Source organism: Dermochelys coriacea, chromosome 5, assembly GCF_009764565.3.
Source record: "Dermochelys coriacea isolate rDerCor1 chromosome 5, rDerCor1.pri.v4, whole genome shotgun sequence".
NCBI classification, from domain to species: Eukaryota; Metazoa; Chordata; order Testudines; family Dermochelyidae; genus Dermochelys; species Dermochelys coriacea.
In genome coordinates this window covers 24,124,730-24,141,541 of record NC_050072.1, presented here as the reverse complement: position 1 = coordinate 24,141,541, position 16,812 = coordinate 24,124,730, and the positions used below count along the sequence as shown (strand labels likewise).

General features: G+C 53.9%; 1 long non-coding RNA gene across 1 annotated transcript in view; it reads right to left on the bottom strand.

The window, feature by feature from the left end:
* The window catches only part of LOC122460382, a 34,265-nt gene extending 18,347 nt beyond the window's left edge, over positions 1 to 15,918 (bottom strand). Inside the window, exon 1 of the long non-coding RNA XR_006281647.1 lies at positions 14,912 to 15,918. This is a non-coding gene — a long non-coding RNA (uncharacterized LOC122460382). The remainder of the gene's footprint in view (positions 1 to 14,911) is intronic.
* Positions 15,919 to 16,812: the final 894 nt, after the last annotated feature.

Genomic DNA, 16,812 nt, shown 5'->3' with positions numbered 1-16,812 from the left:
CGCCCGCACATAGGTCTCCACGTGGGGTGAGGCGGGCACCAGGAGGCAACGGACGCCGTGCTTCCTAGTCATGGTGGGAAAGGGGCCCCGGCCGCTATAGATGGTAGCGGAGGCGGTGGGCTGGAGAAATGATGTAGCGGCAGGCGGGGGGGCTGCCGCCACCTGGGCGTATGCTCTCGGGGCCGGGGGAGGGACACCTGCAGAGCTGGTGGAGGGAACAGCGGGGAGGGGCGCCTCAGCTGGAGATGGGGCCGGGGCATCGGGGACAGCCCCTGCCATGGAGGGCCTGGTCTTTTTAGCGGGGCCCTTCCCCTTCTTCTTCCCCTGGCCCTTCCCGCCGGCTGGGGGGACTCCCCCCAAATCTGAGGGGGGGAGAGATGTGGTAGCAGTGGAGGTCACCCCGGTGCCTGTCGCTGCTGGTGCCCCAGCGGGGGCGATGGCAGATGGTTTGGCAGCGGAGGTAGAAGCTTGAGGGGGTGACGGAGGGGTAGGCGGGGGAGGGGGAGCTTGGGCTGCTGGAGGGGTCTCACCCGTCTCATCCCCCGCCATCATGAGCAAGGAGGAAAGGGGGGACACCAAAAGGAGGAGGGGAGAGGGGAAGCAGGTCGACCACTCCTCCCCGCTAGGCTGCAGGCAGGGGAGAAGGGCGCCAAAAGGGGTGGGCTGGACGGGGGGCAATCAGGGGTTGGGGTCAGTCACCGACACAAGGTGGAAATTCCGGCTCCTCTTGGTGCACTATGGGGGGGGGATTCAACAACATTGAAGGTGCAGTGAAGAGGGTTGCAACTGAAATGGGGAGTTGCACAAGCGCATGGGAGGGGGCATGGGCACATGGAGCGAGGGGCTAAGCGGTCTGGGGGTAGAACAGGGAAACCAAGGGGCTAGCTTCAGAGGCTGGGGCGGGGCAAACAAACAAAGGCTGCAGAAGGAAATGGGCGGGGCAGGCAAACAAACTGAAGCTAGTAAGGGGGGCTGGAGCAAAAGAGGAGGCAAAGCAAGTGGCAAATGGGGCAGGTAGTAAAGGGCAAAGCTGGGGGGTAGGCAGTCCAGGGGGGGCACATGTGCCCATGTGCACTTGCACAAGTCTTTTTTAGCTTGCTGCTGCTTCTGGCCCAAAGGGTGGAAATAGGGCGTGGCAAGCCAAGCAAGCAGCTGAGTCCAGAGGCAGGAGCTGAGGCAGATGGTATACAGCCAGTGGGGGTGGTGGAGGGGGCAGCGGTGGTGGTAGTAGTGGTGGGGGTTGGGGGGGGGACACAGATGGATCGGGGGGCAGCTCCACACCACACCCCCTGTGTCCCTATAAACACAGTCAAAACCCCCACCACAAGAGCACAGTTTGAAAATTACTCAGTCTTAGGGCCCCCTCCACGGTGGTCTGCAAAGTCTCTAGGTGCTGCCCCACTGGCAGATGATCCTCTTCTTCTCCTCCTCGGGCTTCAGCAGCTCCAGGTAGCGGCCTCTGCAGCAGCAGCAGCTCCAGGAACTCCAGGTTGTAGTCCAGGCAGGCAGAATGGACCCCTCTCAGGTGGTGGTGATGGTGGTGGTGGTATCCACAACAGCAGTGGCTGGGGTCCCTCACTCCTCCTCTCTGGGGAGTGGGCTAGCAGCCCCCCCCCCCCCAGGGCTGCAGTTGCAGCAGTAGTAGCACCCAAGAGTGGGGGGTCCAGAAGCCAAGTAGCAGAGAATGGGGGTGTCTGGCCCAGCCAGGGGAGCAGCAGGGAGAGCTCAGGGCCCAGCAGCAGGAGTAGCAACTTCCCACCTCCCTCCAAGCTAGAAGGCTATGGGAGAGCAGTGGGAGTCTTATTGGGATCCGGGAAGTGGGCGGGCGAAGCCCGTCCACTACTAAAGGGTCCCCCCCAGCCTAAAAGGGGGATCTACAGGACCTAGATACCCAAAAAATTCCGGGGGACAACTAATAAAATAACAGGGACAGGAGTGCGGTCAAAGGGTCAAAAGAAGGGAACCGGACGGGGACACCGAGCAGAGAACCCCGGACAGAGCCCACTGCTCCTCAAAGGCGTCAAGGGAGTCAGAGGACGCCGCCCAGAGGAACTCTGCCCGGATACGTGAACGGACCGAGGATCGGAAATAGGCCCCACAGTCACAGGAGACTCCATCGGCCAACCTCCTTACTCTGGTTTTGTAGATGGCCATTTTAGCTAGGGCCAGGAGGAGGTTGACCAGGAGATCCCGGGGCTTTGTGGGGCCACGGATAGGGAGTGCATAAATGAGAAGGTGAGGGGAGAAGTGCAACCAAAAACGTAATAAGATATTGGTGAGGAGCCGGAATAGGGGCTGCAGCCTGGCACACTCCAGGTAGACATGTGCCAGGGTATCCCTCACGCCGCAAAAGGGGCAGGTGTCTGGGATTGTGGTGAACCGCGCCAAGTACACGCCCGTGCTCACGGCTCCGTGAAGGAGCCGCCAACTGACATCCCCGGCGGGCTTTGGGACTAAGATGGAATATAGGCTGGCCCACCGGGGCTCTTCACCCTCCAAAGGTGGCAGGAGGTCCCGCCATTTTGTATCGGGGCGGGACACGAGGGTGCGGGCGTGAAGGGTGTGGAACACGAGCGTGTAGAGATGTTTTCTTGGCACGGTTTGAAAACAGACCGGCTGCATCTCGTGCAGCCGGCTTCTAGTGAAGGGGTGAAGGGATCGATTGGGTCCACGGGGGAGGGGTCCAATTAAAAGGTCCGGCGGGCCTGGGGTAGTGGGTGGGCGGGGCGTGCCCTCGTGCAGGACCCGGTCGAGATAAACCCGAGCAGCGGGCGGCAAAGCGGCCTTCACCTCCTGAAGTATGCATCGGGGAGTACAAGGTCTGGAAAGCCCCATGCGCTGAGCGAAGGTTAGGGGATCCAGCCAGTCTCCCCGGTCATAGTCCAGGAGGTCTCCGACTCTTGTGACCTCTGCCAGGACCAACCTCTGGCGCACCGAGCGGGACTCCGCCACCTGCAAACGGAGCTGGGGGTTGTGTAGCAGGGGCTCCGCGAGGAGATCTGCCCCCTCGGTGGCCGCCACGGACCTGCTCGTTGTAAAGAGTTTCCAGGTCCGGAGGAGGTCCTGGTAGAAGACCGGCAGCCCGGAGAGGTCTCGCGGAAGACCTCTCGGATGGAGATAAAGGAGCTGTCGGTCGTATCGGAGCCCTCGGAAGCGGCGCAGGAAGGCGTGCGCCAGTATGCTCCACGCCGGACTACCTGCACCATAAAGGAGCCTCTGCAGGGTCTGGAGGCGGAAGACATGGACCTGAGTAAGCAGACATTTGAGGCCCTGCCCTCCCTCCTCCACAGGTAGATGGAGAACCCCTGCAGGGACCCAGTGCAGTCCTGACCAAAAGAACTCCAGAATCGATGTCCGCAGGTTGGTCAGGAAAGCCGGGGCCGGGACCAGGGTGTTGAGCCGGTACCAAAGCATGGACAGGACTAGTTGATTAAGCACTAACGCTCTCCCTCGAAGGGAGAGGCACCGGAGCAGTCCTGTCCATTTCCGGAGCCGCTCTATCACCCCGCCCTCTAAATTCTGCCAGTTCTCCGGCGGAGAGGGATGCGTGGCAGAAAGGTAAACGCCCAGATAGAGCAGCGGACCCGTGCTCCACCGGATGGCTTGAAGCGCGGGTGGGCGGGGGCTCGCCTGCCGCCAGTCCCCTACCACCAAGCCAGAGCTCTTGACCCAGTTGACCCGCGCAGAGGAGGCTGCTGAATAGATGGCCTGGCAAGCCTCCACTCGCACCAAGTCGCCCGGGTCCTGGACCATGAGGAGCACGTCATCAGCGTACGCCGACAGGACCAGCCGCAGCTCCGGCTCCCTCAGCACCAACCCTGTCAACCTCCTTCGGAGGAGACAGAGGAAGGGTTCGATCGCCAGAGCGTAGAGCTGGCCTGAGAGGGGGCACCCCTGCCGTACTCCTCGCCCGAAGTTGACCGGTTCGGTCAGGGTCCAGTTGAGTCTTACCAGACACTCTGCGGAAGCGTACAGCACCCGGAGAAAGTTCACAAACCTGCGTCCGAAGCCAAATGCCTGCAGAGTGCTCATTAGATACCCGTGATCCATCCTGTCGAACGCCTTCTCCTGATCTAAAGTCAGGAGGGCGAACGACAGACCATCCCTACACCCAAGTTCCAATAGGTCCCGGACCAGATATAGGTTGTCGAAGATACTGCGGCCCGGGACGGTGTAGGTCTGGTCTGGGTGGACCACGTCCGCCAGCACGGACCCTAGCCTCAGGGAGATGGCTTTTGCCACGATTTTGTAGTCCGTGCTGAGGAGCGAGACGGGACGCCAATTTCGTAAATCGCGGAGGTCCCCCTTCTTCGGCAATAAGGCGAGCACGGCTCGCCTGCACGAAAGAGGGAGGACCCCGCTCTGCAAAGACTCGGCCCAGACGGTGACTAGGTCTGGGCCCAGGACGTCCCAGAACACGCGGTAGAACTCCACGGTCAGCCCGTCCATGCCCGGAGATTTATTGGTGGGCATGCGACGGAGGGCTTCCGAGAACTCGGCCAGAGTGAGAGGCAGCTCTAGCCGGTCTCGGTCGCCCACGCTGACCGTCGGGAGCTCCTCCCACAGCACTCTGCAAGCGTTAGGATCGGTCGGCTCCGGGGAGAAAAGGCTTGCGTAGAAGGCTCTCGCCCTCTTGCACATCTCCACCGGATCCGTGAGGGGGGTGCCATCCTCAGTCAGTAGGCAGATGATATGTTTCTTAGCCCCCCTCTTTTTTTCCAGGGCCTAGAAGAAGCGGGAGCCGCAATCCATCTCCCGAAGGAGACGGATGCGGGATCGAACAAAGGCACCCCGGGCCCGATGGTCCTCGAGGCTCCGGAGCTCCTCCCGCTTCTCCCGGCACGCTCCGCAGAGGGGTGGATCCTCGGGGCTGGCGGCCAGACGCCTCTCCAGCTCTAAGACCTCCCGTTCCAACTGCTCTATCGCTGCATCCCTCCGTCGGCTGGTGCCCCGGGTGTAGTCACGGCAGAAGAGCCGGGCGCGCACCTTCCCTACGTCCCACCACCGCCGTGCCGAGGGAAAGGCACGCCGCTGCCCTCGCCAGGCCAGCCAGAACTCCCGGAAGGACGCCACGAAGCCCGCATCCTCCAGCAAGCTGTTGTTAAAATGCCAATAGGCCGGCCCCGGCCTCTCCGCGCAGAGGGAGGCTGTCACGGTGGCTATGTGATGGTCAGAAAATGGGGCCGGCCGGATGCTGGAGGAGTGGGCTCGTGTAAGATGAAAGCGTGATAAATAAATGCGGTCCAACCGGGAGTGGCGCGACCGATGGGCCTCCACCCGGACAAAGGTGAACGTGGAAGCGTCATCCGGGTGGTGGTCGCGCCAGACGTCCACCAGGGAGTGGTGTTCGACTATCTCCTGGAGGACGGCCACGGCGGCCTGGCTCTTCTCGGTTCCTGAGCGGTCCCGTTCCTCAAGGGTGATGTTAAAGTCCCCTCCCAGGACCAGGCACTCCTGAGGATCCAAGGTGCCGAGGAAGGCGGATGCCTGCTGATAGAATTGCAGCCGCTCCGGGCTCGCTGCTGGGGCATAGATGTTGACGAGGTTGACTACGAGCCCCTCCATTTGGACCCGGAGGTGCAGCAGGCGACCCGGCACAGCCTCGGCGACCCCCAGCACCTCGGGCCGTAGGTCGGGGGAGAACAGGGTCGCCACTCCACCCGTATGAACTGTGAGGTGGCTAAAGTAGACCCTGTCCCCCCAATCCAGCCGCCAGCTGTCTTCGGCGGTCGGATCCGTATGGGTCTCCTGCAGGAAAACCACAGAGTACCTCCCCTCTCGAAGGAAGGAGAGCACCTGGGACCTGCGGAGACCCATCTTACAGCCACGGGTGTTCAATGTTGCGATGGTAAAGGGTGCCATGAGGAGGGCTGGGGGGGATCCTCGCCGGCAGGGATGCTCGTGGCTCCCGGCGGGCCGCGTAGCAGTCCGTGACCCACCCCGTAGGTGAGTAAGGAGTCACGGAAGTGGCGGACCCGCTGGTAGGCCGCGGCGCCCTGTCTCCCGGTCCTTTTCCCCTCCCCCATGAGGGCCCTTGCGGCCCGGAGGATTTGATTAAAGTCCCCCCATCGCTGGAGGGCAAGCTGGACTTTGTTGCGGGAGCCACGGACGTCTTCTAGGAACTCCCGCAACTCCTCTCGCAGCGCATGGGGGGCTGGGGTTATGGTCTGGTTGCTTCCCGATGGGGCCCTTGGTACAGCCCCCTGGCCCAGCGAGACGGGCAGACAGGGTGCGGACCCCCGACGGGGCTCTTGATGGGTTGACCTGAATGCTGGGGCGATAGGGGGCGGCGGAGGGAGGATAGCAGCCCCTGGTGGGTCGGGACGGGCAAACACAAAGGCCATTCCCTGGGAGTCATCTGTTGGAAAGGGGAAGGAGACTGTTCCAGGGGTGGCAATAATATCTCGGGAGGTGGGCGGGAGAAGGGCAGGGGCAGGGGTAGAGGTGAGATTCTGGGTCGGGAGAGGGCTCTCACCGATGCCGGGCGCAAGCTGTCTGGTGGATTTGGCAGCCACGGCATCAGGAGGTGGACTTTCTTCTGTAGGGTCCTCTCCCGGAAAGGAGGTCGAATGCTCCTCACCAGCGAGGGATGCCCCTGGTGGCTCAGGTTCCAGCCGCGTGGCACTGGCCGTCGCCTCAACTGGCTCGGTGGCTCTCAGCAGGGTGCCTTCTGCAGCCGGGTTGATGGAGGAGTCCAGGGGCTCCTCGGAGGTGGGAGCAGAAGCGACGGTTAGGGGGAGGGAGTATGGGGAAAGGGGGGCTGGAAAGAAGTCGCCCAGATCGAGGCCCGCTGGCATAGGATCGTCCTCCCCCTGGGTGACCAGGGTCAGACCCAGGGCCTCGATCTCCTCATATATAGAGGGGAAATTGTTTTCCGCTACCCCGGGATTCTCCCCGCCGGCACCTGACGCGATGGTTACTTTGGGGCACACTGGGGTTTCAGATGGTGCCTCGGGGGTCTTGGAGGGGAGGGACTCCCGTGGAGGGGAGATACCGCCTTCTAGTGCTGCCACGTCTTCCCCAGCCGGCTCTGGTGGGTGGAACACACCCGTGGGTAGAGCGGAAGGCTCGGCATCGGTGCCCCCCTTCCTGGTCTTCCGGGGGGCCTCCGCGTCACATGGGAGGAGCGGAGCTCGAGCCTTCCGCTTGCCCCGCTTCCCCTTGACTAAGGCCCAGCCCTCCATGGCATCATCCGGGGGCTGGCTAGCAGGGGTTGTGTCAGGGGGCAGAGGCGATGGCTCAGGGACTCGAGGGGGTAACGGTGGGGCAGCACAAGGGAGGGAAGATTCCCCTTGGGGCGGGCCCTCTCCCATGCTTGGCGCTGTCCCTGCCGCACCCTCCTCCACAGGCCTCGCCAGATTGCAAGCAGCGGTGGCGGGGTTGTCCCGCTCGTCTGGGCATAGTGGGGGAGGTGCCCCTTGGGCCTGAGCGGGAGCAATGGTGGATTGTGAAGGAGGAGGGGCCGTTTCAGGTGCCGGGCAGCCAGGGGCGTCGGCGATGACGGGGCCGGTGCCCTGCCGGGGCTCGGGGGTTCTGAGTGCCCCTTCTTCCCGGGCCAGGGGGCAGTCCCTCCGGACGTGCCCCATCGCCCGGCAGAGGTAGCACCGGGCCTCCCCCGTGGAATAATGAACCCTGTAAGGGGTCCCCTTGTAGGGGACTAGGAAGGACCCCTCGAGTGCCTCTCCGTTGCGCGCCGCCGGCGGCAGTTGAAGCTGCACTTGCCGGCGGAAGGAGAGGACGTGACGGAGGGCGGGGTCTTTGCAGCCCAACGGGAGAGGGCTGATGACAGAGATGGGCTTTCCCAAGGTAGAAAGGGCGGGTAACAGGGTGGCATTGGGGAGAAAGGGAGGGACGGAGGTCAGGACCAGGCGGACGCCCAGGTCCTCTAGCGGCTCTAAGGGGACGAACACGCCCCCCACCGCCAGGCCCTTCTCCACCGCCTCCTGGGCGGCGGCCTCCGATGCTAGGAAGAAGACGACCTTGCCATACATTTTGGAGGCCGCCACAATGGTCGTGGGCCCCACTACCCTCGCCAATGCCCGCACATAGGTCTCCACGTGGGGTGATGCGGGCACCAGGAGGCAACGGACGCCGTGCTTCCTAGTCATGGTGGGAAAGGGGCCCCGGCCGCTATAGATGGTAGCGGAGGCGGTGGGCTGGAGAAATGATGTAGCGGCAGGCGGGGGGGCTGCCGCCACCTGGGCGTATGCTCTCGGGGCCGGGGGAGGGACACCTGCAGAGCTGGTGGAGGGAACAGCGGGGAGGGGCGCCTCAGCTGGAGATGGGGCCGGGGCATCGGGGACAGCCCCTGCCATGGAGGGCCTGGTCTTTTTAGCGGGGCCCTTCCCCTTCTTCTTCCCCTGGCCCTTCCCGCCGGCTGGGGGGACTCCCCCCAAATCTGAGGGGGGGAGAGATGTGGTAGCAGTGGAGGTCACCCCGGTGCCTGTCGCTGCTGGTGCCCCAGCGGGGGCGATGGCAGATGGTTTGGCAGCGGAGGTAGAAGCTTGAGGGGGTGACGGAGGGGTAGGCGGGGGAGGGGGAGCTTGGGCTGCTGGAGGGGTCTCACCCGTCTCATCCCCCGCCATCATGAGCAAGGAGGAAAGGGGGGACACCAAAAGGAGGAGGGGAGAGGGGAAGCAGGTCGACCACTCCTCCCCGCTAGGCTGCAGGCAGGGGAGAAGGGCGCCAAAAGGGGTGGGCTGGACGGGGGGCAATCAGGGGTTGGGGTCAGTCACCGACACAAGGTGGAAATTCCGGCTCCTCTTGGTGCACTATGGGGGGGGGGGGATTCAACAACATTGAAGGTGCAGTGAAGAGGGTTGCAACTGAAATGGGGAGTTGCACAAGCGCATGGGAGGGGGCATGGGCACATGGAGCGAGGGGCTAAGCGGTCTGGGGGTAGAACAGGGAAACCAAGGGGCTAGCTTCAGAGGCTGGGGCGGGGCAAACAAACAAAGGCTGCAGAAGGAAATGGGCGGGGCAGGCAAACAAACTGAAGCTAGTAAGGGGGGCTGGAGCAAAAGAGGAGGCAAAGCAAGTGGCAAATGGGGCAGGTAGTAAAGGGCAAAGCTGGGGGGTAGGCAGTCCAGGGGGGGCACATGTGCCCATGTGCACTTGCACAAGTCTTTTTTAGCTTGCTGCTGCTTCTGGCCCAAAGGGTGGAAATAGGGCGTGGCAAGCCAAGCAAGCAGCTGAGTCCAGAGGCAGGAGCTGAGGCAGATGGTATACAGCCAGTGGGGGTGGTGGAGGGGGCAGCGGTGGTGGTAGTAGTGGTGGGGGTTGGGGGGGGGGACACAGATGGATCGGGGGGCAGCTCCACACCACACCCCCTGTGTCCCTATAAACACAGTCAAAACCCCCACCACAAGAGCACAGTTTGAAAATTACTCAGTCTTAGGGCCCCCTCCACGGTGGTCTGCAAAGTCTCTAGGTGCTGCCCCACTGGCAGATGATCCTCTTCTTCTCCTCCTCGGGCTTCAGCAGCTCCAGGCAGCGGCCTCTGCAGCAGCAGGAACTCCAGGTTGTAGTCCAGGCAGGCAGAATGGACCCCTCTCAGGTGGTGGTGATGGTGGTGGTGGTATCCACAACAGCAGTGGCTGGGGTCCCTCACTCCTCCTCTCTGGGGAGTGGGCTAGCAGCCCCCCCCCCCCAGGGCTGCAGTTGCAGCAGTAGTAGCACCCAAGAGTGGGGGGTCCAGAAGCCAAGTAGCAGAGAATGGGGGTGTCTGGCCCAGCCAGGGGAGCAGCAGGGAGAGCTCAGGGCCCAGCAGCAGGAGTAGCAACTTCCCACCTCCCTCCAAGCTAGAAGGCTATGGGAGAGCAGTGGGAGTGGGAGAGAGAAAGAGAGAGATTCGCTCCAGGCTAAACAAATCCCTGGTACCAGAATAAGTTAAATGGCAGCTGCTCCAGGTCAATTAAGACACCTGGGGCCAAACTTTCCAGAAGGCAGGGAGAATGCTATGTTGATTGGGACACCTGAAGCCAATCAGGGGCTGGCTGAAACTATTTAAAAGCCTCCCAGTCAGTCAGGTGGGTGTGCATGTCAGGAGCTGTGGAAGGAAGTTGTGTTGTAGGAGAGGCTGAGTAGTACACACCATATCAGGCATAAGAAAGGAGGCCCTGAGGTTAGGGTGAAGTGGAGCTTGAGGAAGTGAGGGCTGCTGTGGGGGAAGTAGCCCAGAGAATTGTACGTGTCATGTTTCTAAAAGGTCAGCTACCATAGCTGATACTATTAGGGTCCCTGGGCTGGAGCCCGGAGTAGAGGGTGGGCCTGGGTTCCCCCCCCGCCCCCCACCTTTGCCCCTGATTAATCACTGAGACTGGGAGACAACAGAGACTGTGCAAGGAAGGATAACTTCTCCTCATTTCCCTCGTTGGCTTATGAGGAAAATGGCTCAGTAGACTGTGACCCTTGTCTCTAGAGAAAGAAGGGTTATGTGGAGGGTCACAGTGAGCCTCTGAGGCTAGCGAAATCCGCCAGGAAACGCAGGACCCACAGAAGCCAGGACAGAGCTTTTTCACGCCCTGTTGACTTGAACATGAATCTCTGTGGAGAAGTACACCAGTTCCACTGTTATATGTGCGCAAAGTTTAATGAAACAAGAAAAATGAAATTCAGTCACATTGATCTTTATGACACAATATTGAAAGACTGAATACAATATGTATTTCTAAATGTAGAGATCATACTATGTATTTTTCTAACATTGATAATTACTAACTCCGCAGAATGCTCTTTTTCCTCAGCTGAAAAGAATTAAAAAAAACCCTCAGAGAACAACAATGTGTCAGGACAGACTTGATTCACTTTCCCTATTGTGTATGGAAGTGGACATGCTTCGTCAAGTCAGCTTCGATGAACTTATCCAGAATTTTGCAATCAGAAAATCTAGAAAGAAGCTATTTTAAATTCAGCATACATGTAAGTTGTGTCATTTCAAAAAATAAAATTTTATTTTACAGTATAGTATTGTTTTTATTTTGAATTACATATGGGGGGGCACCATAATCTTTTCAGTGCTTAGGTTCTCTAAAGGTCTTAATCCGTCCCTGCCTCACCTCTAGGGTCTGGTTGTCAGTCTGTTTCCCCTAACAATCTCTTCTTCTGCTTGAGGGAGTGTGACCTTTTCAATCTAGACAGGGTCTTTGTTCTGAGGTGTTCACAAGCTTGGATCTCCCCTTGACAAATTAGTCCAGGGAGCTCAGCAGAGGGACAGAGGCTCTTGCATTGTCGCTTCAGTGTGGACATCTCGAGCCATTGTATAGCCTTCTTGTTTGTTTCCCAACAGTCCTATTGATTTAACCCAGTAGTTATACAGTAGACATCCCGATAACCAGGTCAACATACAGGGTTCATAAATTACTACAGAACAGCCCCACTTCTGCTACAATCATATTATGCTGATCCTGCATTCTTTATGTGGGCTATGAATGGGTGGGTGGGGCACTAGTTTTTAAGTTAGCCTGGTTAGCTGCACTGTGGGAGGACCTAGTTTTGAGGTTTTGTCCATGAGCCTCATACTGACTGGTAGCCATGCTCAGGCACCATCCCCATTGTAGGAATTTCACCACTGCACCTTAGGTTATCCTTTTCCTCAGAGGATTTAACCTCCTAGGGTTCCCTCCTATGGGGGTCTAATCTTGATGCTTGACCTTGAGGCATAATGATGCCTTCTAGTTTACTTTTCTAATTCTACTTCCATAGCTCACCATAGATGACCTTAACAGAGAGGCTGTAGTCTATTTTGGGGAAAAAAATGCTTTGCTTTCTGGATGTATTTATTCTTGCTACAGTCCTCCTTCCTGCCTATCATGCAAATAGTATCATCTCAGAGGAGTCCCAGGTTCAAAGTCTTCATTCTCTCACCTCAGGATGGCTTCTCCACACTCCAGAAGGCTACACAAGCTGGCACTGTCTGATAATACTTGTTGTTTACATAGAATTTACTATTGCAAAGCATCTTAACAAACCTTTGCAAATCAATCATTATATCACCCTCCACTTAGGGAGCTAAGAAAATACTATTCCCATTTGTACTGAAGGGGAGACTGAGGCATAGAGAACAGAGACTTGTTCAAGATCATCTAGTGAGGCAGTGGCAAACTGGGATTAAAACTAGGAAGTTTCTGCCTTCTGGTCTGCTCAGCAGACCACTTAATTAAGCTATTTTATGTACATTGGTGCTGCAATTCCTTATGTTCTGAATACAAATTAAGTTCTTTAATGTCAAATATATGCTTTTTGAAGAAAGAGGTTTAATTGTTTTTGCAAGGTACCCAGAATACTTATGTTCACTTAAAAAGTAATATAGAATAATTGACAATGCATGCATGGTGCTTGGGAATATTTCAGTGCTTTCCTATTTGTTTGTCGGAACTGCTGGAGTTATACTAGGTGTAGCCTAATTGGAAAAAGAATGAGTAGCCCCATGCTGGACTCAGATTTGCTTTTGGATTTCTTGCTCGGTTCAGTACTTTGTTCTTCTCCCAATAATGGCAGGAGGATGAAGGTAAGAAGCAACGGTGAAGTCTGCCCCTTATGGGAAATGCTGTGATGCTTTTTTGTGTGCATGTGGACTAGCTCCTGCCACTCTTTCAAAGCAAAGGCAATTGAACTCTCTCTCTCTCTCTCTCAAGCAGAGAGATTTTAAATTTGAGCAATCAATTTTAAATTTAATTTAACTTTAATTTTAAAACTGAGCAATAAAACTGCTTGACTTGCAACCTCACCTCCCCCCCAAAAAACACAGTAATCCTGATGCCCCTTTCCCTGAAAAAGGACAGAAAAGTTTAATAGCAATAACTGTAAAAAGGAATAGGAAGTAAACAAGATGCTTATTCTCTCAGAAAGCCTTAACTCCCCTTTACATTGCTACAGTAGTACATACTTTATTCTATCTGCTTTGGCACCAGAAATTTACAAAACAAAGAACAAAACAAAAAAACACACCAAGAATTTCTCTCTCCTTTTGATCTAGGTCTGTAAGCGCACATACAGGAAGACTGACAACCTTTTAAAGCAATAAGTTTTATTTGCCATAAAAGCATTTACTCCTGCTGTCAGCAGAAATGAAATTTACAACTAAAGGAAAGAATAAAAAGTCAAGTGTGCGCTTAGAAAGTTCAGAGTAAGCAGCATGCAACTAAGACCTTCCCTGCTAAAAGCCTTTATTTCTTTGATATGTAAATAAAGCCACACCCCTAAGGCCTCTCTATCTTTGATGTGTAAATGAGGCCACCCCTCTCCCCGAGGCTTTTAAACTGTTCAAGGAAGTATTCTGTTCCTGTGCCTGCAAGGTCCTGCCTTCCAGCTCTATGATCCTCTGTTGCTTTTGTCTTTTTGACCTTTTGCCCACCACACTCTACAAAAAGTGGTTTTATTAACGTATCAAATGGCCTTCTCCTAGTCAAATCTAATGGCCTCTTCTCTGTCCTCATCTTTAGGTCACTGTGGTGCCTGGGCCACTGCTGACCACTCCCTTCTCATTCATTGCTCTCATTCATTGACCAGACTTCTGTCTTGGTTCCCTTTGGTTTCTGCTCCATCCATCTGTTGGTTTTCCTGAGAGCTCAATCCTCAGCCCCTTTCTCTCCCTCAGTGCTCTCTCTCTCAAGGTAAACTTATTCATTCCCATCTCACTTTTACTATGTGAAATCAAATTTATTTTTTCACCCAGTGTCTCTTGTCCTCAGTCCAGGCAGTCTCCCTCACTTCTATTGCTACCTGCCAATATTTTGGCTCAAATTCTTGTCATCTGCCGACTTGACTTTTGCATCTTCCTGCTCTTTGGAGTCCTGGTCCCCCAGGATCTAAGCCATCCAGAATGCTGCTAAGATCAACATCTTCTCCCGTTAGTCTATGGTATGTCTTGCCCCTTGTTGAGTCTCTGCATTGGCTTCCATTCTTCTAAAACTGGTTTAAAACATCTTAACCTTAAAGCACTTGTGCCTACCTACATATCATACTATCTACTCCTATATCCCTTCTCTTGTCCTTAGCCCCACCCAAGCCTCTCTCTGATCATTCCACCTCTCATGTCTTTGTAACTTCTCTCTCATTACAATTTTACTACCATATGTCTTGAATAGTTTTCCATTAATACAGGACAAGGCTCCTGCCTCACAAAGTTCCTACAAACATACCTATTCTGGGAAGCCTTCAAACTACACTGACCACACCAACCTCTGATTAACTTGGCATTATTGGTTTTGCACTGTATTATAGCCAGCCCCCCCTCCCCCGCCCCACACAAATCAGGGATTACATTTTTTGCATTCTCCATATATAAACTTGCTGTTTGACTTTTTGGCGCTATAGAAATGATAAATAATTAGGAGTCTTAAAACCTCTTTCTTCTTTCTTTGTAAAGGAGGTCACACCTCCTAAAGACCTGTCTCCTCCCATTTGGTAAGGCTAGCACTTGAAATCTCACTCAAGAATATTGTTCAGAAGCCATTGTGAAGATCCCTTGATATAATTAGACAATTGTCTTCTGTATGTGGGATTAGCTGACTGGGTCACATCAAATGTTGGCCTCTGTTCTAGTATGACACACTTGATCCAGAGGGAGGAAAACAAGGCAAACATATCTTTGGAATGTGGCACAGCCACAAGAAAATCCAGACTGTCTCACCCACATCAGAACTGGTGACAAATCCACCAGCAGAAGACCACAGCCCTCTTGCAAGACATACCAGCTATAACATCTTACCCCCACTTCCTTCCACCTAAAAATGTGGTGGCAGGCAATATTTTACTTTTAATATATTTTTTGTTCCAATAAAAACATTTATAACATGTTTGCCAAAATGCTTCAAGTTAAAAAATTTAAAAAATAGAATTGGAAGAAAATTTGTTTATTGGAAAACATCTGTTTATCCTTAAAGTAACAAAATGTACAGGAGTTTATTACCTATCAATTCCTGTATTTTTAGAGGGGGTTATTAGTTCTGCACAGTTTTCCATTCGCATACATATTAGAGATTCCATAGTAAATAGAGCAACTGTTTCTTTCCATGGCAAATGCAGCAACTATTTCTTTCTAACTTTGTTTTTTTAGTGACCTGGATTGAAGAACTGAAACAAAAAACAAAAAGAAATAAAATGTTAAAAATATTCTATAAAAATGGTACAGCTGTTAAGGCTGCCTGAGGACAAGTTGTTTGATAAATGTCTACTTTTTTCAGACATGGGAATTCTTAAGCAAAGTGGGATGCTTGGTATGTTCATTTGCATGCCAATACCCAGAATGCTCTTCCAGCTCTTAGCTATTTGATATTTGTCTCCAAGCTGTAGGAAGAAAACAAAAGGTTTTGATGAGCTTGTGTTTTGTGGGCACTGAATTCTTTAGTACAGCGTAGGGGTATTATTGTGTACATTAAAGTGGAAACCCTTTTTTTCAGTTGCTAGAGAACTTTTTTTTGTTTTAGTCTTAGACTTGTTCATTGTAACACAGATGTGATGTAGATAAGGTAAGCAAGTATTGATTGTGTGTTAGTCCCTGCTGAGTTAATCTCATGTTAATAAATTAGAATTTATTGCAATTTTTATTTTCGAAGTGTTGCACAAAATGCATCTAATCTCCCTCCTCTCCATGCCCTTCCACTGAGATAGGCAAGATGGTAACCTGATGAAGAATAAAGAGCAGGCCTGATCTGCAGATATAATGTCTGTAACTTGGGCAGAATCTAAAAATAGCTTCTGTTGAGAAATAAAAGACTTTTCCCCCTTTTCTAAAACAAGCTAACACCATGCATTCACTTCTGAGAAAACAACTGAATCAATTGGAAGCAATAAATCAAGTCGTGACTGAACTTGGGGAGTATCATGTGTATTTCTTTTTGTTTAAATTACCCTTTAAATAAAAGTAAAACCTCTGACTGTCTTTCAGATGCTGTAACGATGAAGCACTATATAAAATAATATTACCAATTCCTCTGCAATACCAAAGACATTTGTATAGGAGATTTGCCTGAGTAGAGCCTGCAGGACTGGCTGCACTGGAAGTACTATTGAAGTAAGTAGGAAATATACTTCATTAGGAACAGCAAGATTGGGCTGCATATTTTTGCTCCTGTACTCTTTAGGCAAAGGTTTTTTTGACCAGAGCTTAGCTTGTATATTTACTATGTCCTCTGACGTGGGTGGAAAAAAAAATTAAAATCACCATTTAGATAAACATGAGGGAATAGGAATTTCCATTGGCCACCTGAGTGAAATTAAGATGGTTTTCCTTTCCATGGGTCTGGACCTAAAGATCACTGGAATGAGCTTACCCCTTCACCCAGCTTCCCAGTCAAGAGCAATGACCAGATCAATGGCTTTATAACAGACTAGACCAGCTATCCTACCTCTGTCTTAACTTCCATTTTCTCTCATTATATCCTCCTCCAGTGAACTGCATTAGCAGCAGAACCATCTTTAGAGCTGTTTCCCCACTTACACTGTCCCCACAAATGCCAGTTTCCCATAACTGACTTCTGACTGCTAGGAACTAGGCTTCTGCCAGCAACACTTGCATTACTGTGAGTGAGCAGCAGCTCAGTAGGCCCTTCCTCTGCATTGTGAATGGAACCCCCATCCGCAAGGTGGGGGGCAGCTTAATGAACACCTGGCTCAGCTGAAAAATGTTAACACATGGAGAGCGAAGGCAAAAGGGAACTAGAGTCCAACAGCTCTCAACCTTGTGGCAACAGCCACTGAGAGAGGAGGCAACATTGGGCAAGGGGAGGGAGTCAGAGTAAGGGAGAGACCTAGCAGCTGCTTCACTCAGAAATGAGGGAGTTAGAGGACAGGGTGAACAAACCCCTTTGA